This window comes from Procambarus clarkii, chromosome 59 (genome assembly GCF_040958095.1).
Source record: "Procambarus clarkii isolate CNS0578487 chromosome 59, FALCON_Pclarkii_2.0, whole genome shotgun sequence".
NCBI classification, from domain to species: domain Eukaryota; kingdom Metazoa; phylum Arthropoda; class Malacostraca; order Decapoda; family Cambaridae; genus Procambarus; species Procambarus clarkii.
This window is the reverse complement of record NC_091208.1, coordinates 28515139-28525140: the sequence shown is the minus strand read 5'-3', so window position 1 is coordinate 28525140 and position 10002 is coordinate 28515139.

The window sequence follows — 10002 nt, the reverse complement described above, 5'->3', positions numbered from 1 at the left end:
AACATAAGAACATAAGAACAAAGGTAACTGCAGAAGGCCTATTGGCCCATACGAGGCAGCTCCTATTCTATAACCACCCAATCCCACTCATATACTTGTCCAACCCGTGCTTGAAACAATCGAGGGACCCCACCTCCACAATGTTACGCGGCAATTGGTTCCACAAATCAACAACCCTGTTACTGAACCAGTATTTACCCAAGTCTTTCCTAAATCTAAACTTATCCAATTTATATCCATTGTTTCGTGTTCTGTCCTGTGTTGATACTTTTAATACCCTATTAATATCCCCCCGGTTATGTCCATTCATCCACTTGTAAACCTCTATCATGTCACCCCTAACTCTTCGCCTTTCCAGTGAATGCAACTTAAGCTTTGTTAATCTTTCTTCATATGAAAGATTTCTAATTTGGGGAATTAACTTAGTCATCCTACGCTGGACACGTTCAAGTGAATTTATATCCATTCTATAATATGGCGACCAAAACTGAACTGCATAATCTAAATGGGGCCTAACTAGAGCAAGATATAGCTTGAGAACCACACCAGGTGTCTTGTTACTAACGCTGCGATTAATAAATCCAAGTGTCCGATTTGCCTTATTACGAACATTTATGCATTGATCCTTTTGTTTTAAATTCTTACTAATCATAACTCCCAGATCCCTTTCGCAATCCGACTTCGCAATCACAACACCATCTAGCTCGTATCTTGTAACTCTATCATCATTACCTAACCTCAGAACTTTACATTTATCAGCATTAAACTGCATCTGCCAATCCTTTGACCATTTCAAAACCCTATCTAGATCAACTTGAAGTGATAGTGAGTCCTCCTCCGAATTAATTTCCCTACCGATTTTCGTATCATCGGCAAATTTGCAAATGTTGCTACTCAAACCTGAATCTAAATCATTTATATATATTATAAACAACAGAGGTCCCAGGACAGAGCCTTGAGGCACTCCACTTACAACATTTTCCCACTCTGACTTGATTCCATTTATACTAACTCTCTGTTTCCTTTGGTATAGCCATGCCCTAATCCAGCTTAATATAGCACCCCCAATACCATGAGACTCTATTTTTTTAATCAGTCTTTCATGTGGCACTGTATCAAAAGCTTTGCTAAAGTCAAGGTATACAACATCGCAATCCTTACCACTATCAACTGCCTCAACAATGCTAGAATAAAAAGATAACAAATTTGTTAAACATGAACGGCCATTTATAAAACCATGTTGCGACTCAATTATTAATTTATGTTTTTCAAGATGAAGACGAATTTTATTTGCTATTATAGATTCGAGTAACTTTCCCACAATAGACGTTAGGCTAATTGGTCGATAGTTAGACGCAAGTGATCTATCTCCTTTCTTAAAAACTGGTATCACATTAGCAACTTTCCAAAACTCTGGCACTCTGCCTGACTCTATTGATTTATTAAATATGGTTGACAGTGGGTCACAAAGCTCCTCTTTGCATTCTTTAAGCACCCTAGCAAACACTTCATCCGGCCCTGGGGATTTGTTTGGTTTGAGTTTTACTATTTGTTTAAGAACATCCTCCCTGGTAACTGCTAAACTCGTCAACCTGTCCTCGTCCCCACCCACATAGACTTGTTCGGCTGAAGGCATATTGTTAAGTTCCTCTTTAGTAAATACAGATACAAAATATTTATTAAAAATACTACTCATCTCTTCATCACTATCTGTTATTTGACCTGTCTCAGTTTTTAATGGACCTATCCTTTCCCTAGTCTTAGTACGATATAACTGAAAAAACCCTTTAGGATTTGTCTTTGCTTGCCCTGCTATGCGAACTTCATAGTTTCTTTTTGCTTTCCTTATCTCTTTTTTAACATTTCTAACCAGTTGTACGAATTCCTGTTCTAAAGTGACCTCCCCATTTTTAATCCTTTTGTACCAAGCTCTCTTTTTACCTATAAGGTTCTTCAAATTCTTTGTTATCCACTTTGGGTCATTAGTATACGATCTATTCAATTTGTATGGTATACTACGTTCCTGTGCTTTGTTTAGAATATTCTTAAATAAGTTATATATTGAATCCACATCGAAATCCCCATTTAAGTCACCTATCGCTGGGTTCATGTCTCGCTCCAAGACCGGCCCACACCCCATACCCAAGCCTTTCCAATCAATTTGACCCAAAAAATTTCTTAGGCTATTAAAATCAGCTTTTCGAAAATCTGGCACTTTAACAGAATTTTCTCCTACTGGTCTATTCCATTCTATGCTAAATCTGATTTCTTTGTGATCACTGCTCCCTAGCTCACTCCCTATTTCGATGTCATTAATTTGCGTTTCCCTGTTAGTTAACACTAAATCTAAAATATTATTTTCCCGTGTTGGTTCCTTAATGTGTTGCGTAAGAAAGCAATCGTCAATTAATTCTAGAAAATCTTCTGCTTCACTATTCCCTGTTTTGTTCAACCAGTTTATTCCGCTAAAATTAAAGTCACCCATGACATAAATACTGTTAGATCTAGATGCTCTAGATATTTCATCCCATAGATGCTTTGCTTCCATTCTGTCTAAATTTGGTGGCCTATATATTACTCCTATTATAATATTATTAGCTTTTTCGTTTAATTCAATCCAAATAGTTTCTGTGTGTGGCTCTGTTTTGATTCCTTCTTTGAGACTACATTTCAAATTATCCCTAACATATATGGCTACTCCACCTCCTCGTCTAATATATCTATCTGTGTGAAATAGTTTAAATCCATATATTTGATATTCAGCTAATAGTTCTCTATTTTCTACATTCATCCACGTTTCGGTAAGTGCAATAATATCTATTTTTTCTGTGCAGACAAGAGCATTTAATTCGTTAATTTTATTTCTTAGACTTCTACTGTTAGTGTAATATACCCTAAGTGAATTGTTATTTTGCGGACCTTCTCTTTCCCTGATCGTTTTGCCAATTCCTTTCTCCCACAAACACATACTTTTATTACCTCCTTCCTCCAAATCAATTCCCATACCTCTATCTACTAACAGTTTAAACCCAAACAAACACCTCTAACCACTTCTTCTAACGAGTTCGCAACAGCAACAACCCCAGCTCTCGATAGATGCACCCCATCACGAGCATACATTTCATTTCTTCCATAGAAGTGTTCCCAGTTGTCTATGAAAGATATTGCATTTGATTTGCAATATCTTTCCAGCCGGCAATTGACACCAAGTGCCCTCGATATCCATTCATTTCCCACTCCCTTTCTTGGAAGAATGCCACATATGATCGGGATTCCTCCCTTGCTCCTAACTAACTCTATGGCTGTTTTATACCTCTGAATCAGTTCCTCACTCCTGACTCGACCAACATCATTTCCTCCCACGCTAATGCAAATAATGGGATTGTTCCCATTACCAGCCATAATATCATTCATGTTGTTTATAATATCACCAATGCCAGCTCCGGGATAGCAAACCCTTAACCTGTTCCCCCTATCTCTAGCACAAAACGTTCTATCCAAATACCTTATCTGGGAATCTCCCACAACTAATGTTTGCTTAGGTACTTCCTTTACTTTCTGAGGGGCCTGCGCTTCCTTTCTCTTCGTTGCTTTCCCTTTTGCGCGATCCACAGTCTCTCCACAGCACTCGTCCTCCAAAACGTCAAATGAATTTGAAGTTGCTATGACGTTTGAAGGCGGCTTTATCAAAGTCTTCTTAAGGCCCCTGTCTTTCGCAACTCTCCAAGACGAGGTCCCTTTTCTGCTGGTCTCCTCCTTCGTTACTTCTCGTTGTTTTTTAAGCTGACGCACCTCCTCCCGCAGAGAGTCCAACTCAGTCCTCAGGGCTCCCACTAGAGTCACCAGGTCCTTCACTACAACTTCCATATTGCTATGATAATATAACAACACTCAGGAGCTCCGGTTAACACAACCTCTCACTGTGGCTTCACCTGACCGACTGGCTTGTGTGTACGAAGACGGACTATACCAACCCGACTTCGAATCCTAGGCTGGGAATGAGATTGGATTGATGTCCATAGGGAATGGAAAGGATGGGGGAGGTAGAGGGATGGGGAGATGCTGGGAATGAGAGAGGACGACAACCATTTAAGTCGCCCTTGTTTGGTAGTCGGGGACCAGGAATTTAGGGATTGCCAAATTGTGTTCTGCAGAGCACATGGCTTTGTACAAGCCGTTGTTCCAACACCTGGATTGAAGCCTAACTCCCATGAATAAAATTTAACTTTTCATGAATTCAAAGACAAGATTCCTGCAGAACGTCCAGTCAACTGTCGTCTATAATCACTACTGTCATGTCTTGTTTTTATATGCGTTACCAATAACAGTTTCAAATGATTAATTTGAAATTTTAAAATTCAAATCTTCAAATAATTCAAATTTTCAAATCGTATTTGTAAGTGAAACTGATAACGCCTGAAGGTTTTGGTCTACCCAACTGAGCCTTTGACTGTCCCAACGGAAAATTACCAATTATCAACAGATTTTATTAATGACTGCAACCGATAATTATATTCAAATTTCCTTCTGCCCAGCAGACCTCTTATCGAGTCTGCTGGGCAGAAACCATCACAAAAATTATGATTACGCAATAGCCTGTTTATAATTCTTATCAACAGAGTGGTTCAGAAGGTTCGGTGATTCTCAAGCTTATCAACAGAGTGGTTCAGAAGGTTGGGTGATTCTCAAGCTTATCAACAGAGTGGTTCAGAAGGTTGGGTGATTCTCAAGCTTATCAACAGAGTGGTTCAGAAGGTTGGGTTACAACCATCTTACATCCCTTAAACAACCAATCCTCCAGCCCGAGTTATTAACCAAATCCTGACCTATGAAAATGTTAATAAGTCAGATTTTGACTTAGCAGACAATCAACTTCCGGGATGAATGTTTTGGACAGTACAAAAAGTGCTCATTTATATTATTATGTATTACGGTTTTCGCGTAGTTAGGCCTAGCTAGAGTTACAGAACCTAACAGAACTTCAAGCAGAAATAATCGCCAACAGAACCTAAACACCTAACGTAACCTACGCCTAACCTACATAAGAACATAAGAACATAAGAACATAAGAACAAAGGCAACTGCAGAAGGCCTGTTGGCCCATACGAGGCAGCTCCTATTCTATAACCACCCAATCCCACTCATATACTTGTCCAACCCGTGCTTGAAACAATCGAGGGACCCCACCTCCACAATGTTACGCGGCAATTGGTTCCACAAATCAACAACCCTGTTACTGAACCAGTATTTACCCAAGTCTTTCCTAAATCTAAACTTATCCAATTTATACCCATTGTTTCGTGTTCTGTCCTGTGTTGATACTTTTAATACCCTATTAATATCCCCCCGGTTATGTCCATTCATCCACTTGTAAACCTCTATCATGTCACCCCTAACTCTTCGCCTTTCCAGTGAATGCAACTTAAGCTTTGTTAATCTTTCTTCGTATGAAAGATTTCTAATTTGGGGAATTAACTTAGTCATCCTACGCTGGACACGTTCAAGTGAATTTATATCCATTCTATAATATGGCGACCAAAACTGAACTGCATAATCTAAATGGGGCCTAACTAGAGCAAGATATAGCTTGAGAACCACACCAGGTGTCTTGTTACTAACGCTGCGATTAATAAATCCAAGTGTCCGATTTGCCTTATTACGAACATTTATGCATTGATCCTTTTGTTTTAAATTCTTACTAATCATAACTCCCAGATCCCTTTCGCAATCCGACTTCGCAATCACAACACCATCTAGCTCGTATCTTGTAACTCTATCATCATTACCTAACCTCAGAACTTTACATTTATCAGCATTAAACTGCATCTGCCAATCCTTTGACCATTTCAAAACCCTATCTTGATCAACTTGAAGTGATAGTGAGTCCTCCTCCGAATTAATTTCCCTACCGATTTTCGTATCATCGGCAAATTTGCAAATGTTGCTACTCAAACCTGAATCTAAATCATTTATATATATTATAAACAACAGAGGTCCCAGGACAGAGCCTTGAGGCACTCCACTTACAACATTTTCCCACTCTGACTTGATTCCATTTATACTAACTCTCTGTTTCCTTTGGTATAGCCATGCCCTAATCCAGCTTAATATAGCACCCCCAATACCATGAGACTCTATCTTTTTAATCAGTCTTTCATGTGGCACTGTATCAAAAGCTTTGCTAAAGTCAAGGTATACAACATCGCAATCCTTACCACTATCAACTGCCTCAACAATGCTAGAATAAAAAGATAACAAATTTGTTAAACATGAACGGCCATTTATAAAACCATGTTGCGACTCAATTATTAATTTATGTTTTTCAAGATGAAGACGAATTTTATTTGCTATTATAGATTCGAGTAACTTTCCCACAATAGACGTTAGGCTAATTGGTCGATAGTTAGACGCAAGTGATCTATCTCCTTTCTTAAAAACTGGTATCACATTAGCAACTTTCCAAAACTCTGGCACTCTGCCTGTCTCTATTGATTTATTAAATATGGTTGACAGTGGGTCACAAAGCTCCTCTTTGCATTCTTTAAGCACCCTGGCAAACACTTCATCCGGCCCTGGGGATTTGTTTGGTTTGAGTTTTACTATTTGATTAAGAACATCCTCCCTGGTAACTGCTAAACTCGTCAACCTGTCCTCGTCCCCACCCACATAGACTTGTTCGGCTGAAGGCATATTGTTAAGTTCCTCTTTAGTAAATACAGATACAAAATATTTATTCAAAATACTACTCATCTCTTCATCACTATCTGTTATTTGACCTGTCTCAGTTTTTAATGGACCTATCCTTTCCCTAGTCTTGGTACGATATAACTGAAAAAACCCTTTAGGATTTGTCTTTGCTTGCCCTGCTATGCGAACTTCATAGTTTCTTTTTGCTTTCCTTATCTCTTTTTTAACATTTCTAACCAGTTGTACGAATTCCTTACCTACCAGGTTCGTTCATTTAGGTTCGTTCCAGGTTAGGTTCGTTCATTTAGGTTCGTTCCAGGTTAGGTTCGTTCCAGGTTAGGTTCGTTCATTTAGGTTCGTTCCAGGTTAGGTTCGTTCATTTAGGTTCGTTCCAGGTTAGGTTCGTTCATTTAGGTTCGTTCCAGGTTAGGTTCGTTCATTTAGGTTCGTTCCAGGTTAGGTTCGTTCATTTAGTGAGGTTCACTTAGGCTGAGAGTGAACGAAGCCCGTTTCGAGTCATAGTTTCGAGAAAAGTCGAGTGAGCTTTGGATCAAGTTTCGAAATATGAATATTTTAGTAATTAAATATTTGACTTAAACCTTGAACTCGACTGCCCTTAGTCTTGACGATGGGATGAGTTAAAAACTAAATTTTATTCGCGCCTTATCATGCTGGAAAAATAATTCCTGTTTCACAAGGTGAAAATATCATTCGTAATTTGAAATGCTTAAATCATTTATTTCCCTTAAAAATATATTCCATCCCGTTCTCATCAACGTTTGTCAAATGCTCATTTATCCAGCAGCCTCAAACTATTTTTTTGAATGGAGAACACTGAACACATAATCAAATAGATTATGCTCGAACTTTTCTGGAACTGCTTCGTTTATGTTCAAACTATGAAGCAGTTTCTAAATTCTTCACCCTTACTTGAGGTTACCTTGAGGTGCTTCCGGGGCTTAGCGTCCCCCCGGCCCGGTCGTCGACCAGCCCTCCTAGTTGCTGGACTGATCAACCAGGCTGTTGGACGCGGCTGCTCGCAGCCTGACGTATGAGTCACAGGTTGGTTGATCAGGTATCACCCTTAAGCTTCGCAACAACCCGTCCTCATCAACAAAGGCCAAATGTTCATTAATCCATTTGTTTCCATCATGCAGAGAAGAGAGTGACAAGACCTATAGGGTGAAGTGCTTCTTCACCTCACCCTAGGGTATATATATATCACGCAGCCAGGCAATGTATATTCTTACGGGCTATTCATGCCCGTGCCACCTCTTGGGTGGCTTAATCTTCATGATTAATCTGTCAATGTGTAATCATTTGAACTCTGCTTCTGATAATGTTAACAATAGTTAACGAAACGGGATTTTTAGCGTCAGGCCAAAATCCCGTTTCGTTAACTATTGTTAACATTATCAGAAGCATAGTTCAAATGATTACACATTGACAGATTAATATATATATATATATATATATATATATATATATATATATATATATATATATATATATATACATATATATATACATATATATATATATATATATATATATATATATATATATATATATATATATATATATATATATATATATATATATATATATATATTTGGTGCAGTTTGTTGCGGGGATGTCAAAGATCCCAACAACAAACTCTGTGCTTGCAAGCATTATCAAGTTTGTCCTTAATGTACTTTCAGGAACTGCTGGACTTGGTAGCATTAGAGGACTGTCAGCCTTACAGAGCATACTGCAGGTACAGGAATTACCAAGCTTACACGGGATTACTGAGGCTATTACAGAGATAATATTTTGTTATTCTCTTTGAATAAGTACTTTACATCCTTCCCATCCTTCTGTGATCCTCACCCTACCCCCCCCCTCTCTCCTCACCTCTCATATCTCATCTCTCACCTCTTCCTCTCATCTCTCACCTCTCCCTCTCATCTCTCACCTCTCCCTCTCATCTCTCACCTCTCCTCTTCGTCCACTCTCACTTTTCCACCTACTTTCTCTTATCTGTTGCGTGAGTGAGTACTCACCTAGTTGTGCTTGCGGGGGTTGAGCTCTGGCTCTTTGGTCCCGCCTCTCAACTGTCAATTAACTGGTGTACAGGTTCCTGAGCCTACTGGGCTCTATCATATCTACATTATAAACTGTGTATGGAGTCAGCCTCCACCACATCACTGCCTAATGCATTCCACCTGTTAACTACTCTGACACTGAAAAAGTTCTTTCTAACGTCTCTGTGGCTCATGTGGGTACTCAGTCTCCACCTGTGTCCCCTTGTTCGCGTACCACCAGTCTGTACGTGTGTGTGTGTGTGTAATTTCCTAAATGTAATTACCTAATTGTAGTTACAGGATGAGAGCTACGCTCGTGGTGTCCCGTCTTCCCAGCACTCTTTGTCATATAACGCTTTGAAACTACTGACGGTCTTGGCCTCCACCACCTTCTCACTTAGCTTGTTCCAACCGTCTACCACTCTGTTTGCGAAAGAAAACTTTGTAATATTTTATCGGCACTTCTGTTTCCTTAGCTTGAATCTGTGTCCCATTGTTCGTGAAGTTGCTGGTTTCATTAATATCTCTTTGTCAGTATCCTGTTAGTATTTTGTAAGTGGTGATCATATCACCTCTCGTTTTTCTATCTTCTAGTTGTGGCATGTTTAACGCCTCTAGTCTCTCCTCGTAACTCTTGCTTTTCAGTTCCGGAAGCCATTTTGTAGCATGCCGCTGCACCTTTTCCAGAATATTTATGTGCTTCTTGAGATTTGGTCACCACACAACTGCTCCATATTCCAGTTTTGGTAAGGTTATCTTGAGGTTATCTTTAGATGATTTCAGGGCTTTCAGTGTCCCCCGCGGCCCGGTCCTCGACCAGGCCTCCACCCCCAGGAAGCAGCCCGTGACAGCTGACTAACACCCAGGTACCTATTTTACTGCTAGGTAACAGGGGCATAGGGTGAAAGAAACTCTGCCCATTGTTTCTCGCCGGCGCCCAGGATCGAACCCAGGACCACAGGATCACAAGTCCAGCGTGCTGTCCGCTCGGCCGACCGGCTCCCTTTGTTTCACAAAAAGTCTTGAATAGTTTCTTTAGTGTTTCACCATCAATACAATTTAAAGCAAGTCTGAAGTTGGAAAGCGACATACGACATAAGGGTTATGTACGCTCTTCTCACAGTGATCTTCATGTGTTCCTCTCGCGACAACTTACTATCCATCACCACCTCCAGGTCTCCTTCTTTATTAGAGTTCTGTAATTCCTTTCCACATTATTTATAAGTTACGTGTGGTCTATTTTCTCCGA